Consider the following 3,493-nt stretch of genomic DNA (forward strand, 5'->3'; position numbering starts at 1 on the left):
GGGGCTGAATAATTTTGCATGCCCAATTTTTCAGTTTTTTATTTGTTAAAAAAGTTTGAAATATCCAATAAATTTCGTTCCACTTCATGATTGTGTCCCACTTGTTGTTGATTCTTCACAAAAAATTACAGTTTTATATCTTTATGTTTGAAGCCTGAAATGTGGCAAAAGGTTGCAAAGTTCAAGGGGGCCGAATACTTTCGCAAGGCACTGTATAAGTATTAATAAACACATATAAAAGTTGCAAAATTACAAGTGTAAAGAAATGGTTTAAGTTTATATCCTGCCTTAAAGCTCACTCTCCTCCCTCCTCTGTGTCTCTGTGCATGTTTACATCACAGACACACAGAACTGCTGAGGGGAGGGGGCGAGGCGGAGCATGGAACTCTGAGCAACCGAGTCACTTCCAGTTCATCTACGACCAGCCAAAGTGAGACTTCTCACTTTTCCCCCTTTAAAAACGGGCAGCAGATCTAGCACTAGGCACGATGAAGCAGCGAGCTACTCTTTCCTCATGAATCGACCACAGCAACAAAAAACCCTACCACTTTAACAGTAGGTTATAGCCACAATTGCAATAGCCAATGTTCAATGTTTATGTACTACTAATATTAGTACTAATTAGTGCTGGGCAACTATTAAAATCCTCAATCGAGTTAACTACATGATTTTTCCGAGATTAACAGCGATTAACTGCATTGATATGAGCAGCATTCAATAATGAATTCTAAAGTAGTGTCAGATTTGCTCGGCTGCTCTACCTCCCTCACCTTTCCTACTGTCTCTTGCCCCATTACTCTTATCACGTTCACCTGTTCCTCACTCCCTTATCACCAGCTACACTTGATTAGGTCACTCACTATATTACCCGGTTTCACTCCTCAGTCACTTGCCAGTTCGTTCTAGTCACTAGGCCAACCTTACTCCATGCGTTGTCATTGTTTTTGTATGTATTTATCCCCTAGCCAGCTACTGTTTTGTGTTTCCCCGAAGGACTGTTCCTCCAGACCGTGGCTCCACTCTCTCCTCCCAGGCAGGTCAATGCACAGTCTCCTATCTTTTTCCACTATTGCCTTCATCTCTCTGTCTCTACCTTCAGTAACCACCATCACCACCGACCAGCCCAGGAGTGACCCCACCTACGCAGCTCGGCCCAGCTCTCCATCTCCTCACCTCCTGCGGTTGGTCAAACACCCGGTTACTACTCATCTACTGGACTACGTATAATTTCCCTCTGTGTTTTTGTCATTCCCTTGTTCACTGTGTATAATAAATCACTGTATGCACCGAAGCCGGCTACCTGGGTCCGCCTCTTTCCTCGTTCGCACACTGACTGGAGCGAACGGCTCCTAACAAGTAGTGTATTGCGCACTTTTATTTTAAAAGTACCACTATATGAACAAACGTGCAATAACATTTGGTTTGCAAACACTTTAAACAAATAAGGTGCTTTTTAACAGAAGCATTCCCTTTACACAGTAGCAGCAAATCTCAAACAATGTAATCAAATCAAATATAAAACCAAAGCTATTTGCCACTGCCAGGGCATTAATGTTTTATTTAGTTTGTTATAGAAAAACAAGTTATCCTCAGAGTACAGAGCCACAATCATAACATTATAACAGGAAGCAACATTTATAAACCTGTGTTCTTTCTTTTTTCTGAACAGATACCAGCAGAAACATTTTTCTTTTATCAGGGAGCAGCATAAACAGTCAATGTTCAGTAGCAGGTGTCCCTGTTAGAGTGAGGTGAAGTGGAAGAGCACAAAAAAAGTACACAGCTGGGATTTACTGTGTAGGGGACTTATTCCTACTCCTCTACACCAAGCCAGTTGCTCAGACACACAAGGTCATTTACATTTTCAGATGATAAAGAAACTCTCTTCTTCTGTACAATATGACCAGCAAGAGAAAACAACCTTTCACAGGGTACGGATGTTGCAGCTGTGGGCAAGTATTTCTGTGCAATGGAGGCCAGTCTGCTGTGTGAGCCTGCATGTTTGGACCACCACTCTAATGGACTGACCACCACTCTGTACTGATGGTGGGCTCCGCTCTGTATCGTCGCACACTGTTCTCATCTGAGTCTTCCTCCTGTTCAGAATCAGACTCTGATGAAGCAGCCAATAAGGCTAACTTTTTCTTTCTTTCTTCAGATATGCAATGTTGGCACGTTCCTTGCGTGTCTCCAGGTCTGTTCTGAATGTAGACTTGAATTTGACCATGTAGGCAGGGTCCTCATCCAAGGTCTCCATCACCCGAGAGAGATGGCAAAAAGCAGGCAGAACCACAGAGCATGAAACGTATTTTTCTCCTCCCAGACGTTCAGTCACATACCTGTAACAGAAAGAAAAATCAAACCAATTTCAGTCAAAATGTATTGGATTCACTTACTTATATACACACAAAAATGTCCTCTACATATTCATGCTATATTTACACACATACAGAAACAGACAGGGACAGGACAGTGAGAAATATGTGAAGTAAAATATACCTGCAGGGCTCCAGTAGCATTTCCAACCTCTGCAGTTTGTCCATTTCAGCTGTAGTTGGCATGACAATCTTGGTGGTGTGTGTGGTGAGGACATCCCCCAGTGGCTGTTCATTTCAGCTGACGCTTTTTATCATGTCCAGAGTCGAATTCCATCTGGTTGGAATGTCTTGTATAAGCAACTCCTTCTTTTGTCCACGTTCAGTTTGTTGTTGTTCTAATTCTGCAGCGCTTGCTGGACTGTGTTTAAAGTGGCCCACAACCTTTCCGCATTTGGCCAGGACATTGTCAAACGCACTGTTCTGCAGAGAAACTGTGACAGAACGATGGAGACTGTGTGCGACGCAGGGGACATGTTGAAAAGGCAGGTGTCTTGCACTATCTGTGCTAAGTGTGCTGACTTTATTTGAAACGTTCCACTGCTGTGCAACATGAATGAAATGCTCTGCGCACGTTTCAGCAAAATGTCTATCTTCTGTCTTCATTACAGTTAGAGCATGTGAATGCAGCTCCCACTATTCATCAATATAATGTGCTGTAACTCTGAGGTCATTATGGTTTACCCAGCGATGTCCAGTAGTCTCCAGTGAGAGCAACAGTTGGTGCACGTTGTAACCCCGTGAAGCATTTTCCCCCTTAGAGAATCATTGGAAAAGGAGCAGCTATAAAACACTGAATAAATTTTTCCGTGTGTCACAAACCCAGCAAAACAACTTTTTTAATTATCAGAATTTGATTCACTGGGTGCAATACCATCTGGAAAGTCTAGTTTAGCCATAAGGCATTTTTTATTTTATCCCATTCATGTGTGCGTGGAGGCAACCAGAAGTTATCTGGCTCGCCCAGCATGCCCTATAGGCCCAAGAATACAGGAGCATGCGGAAAATCTGGGTAATTCAATGGTGTGTTTTGCATCTAAGTGACAATTCAGACTCGTAGTACTCTGGTGATAAGATAATTCAGCTTTGCAGTGGCTAAAAAATACTTTTGTTTTATT

This window comes from Monopterus albus, unplaced genomic scaffold, assembly GCF_001952655.1.
Source record: "Monopterus albus unplaced genomic scaffold, M_albus_1.0 scaffold51.1, whole genome shotgun sequence".
Lineage (NCBI taxonomy): Eukaryota > Metazoa > Chordata > Actinopteri > Synbranchiformes > Synbranchidae > Monopterus > Monopterus albus.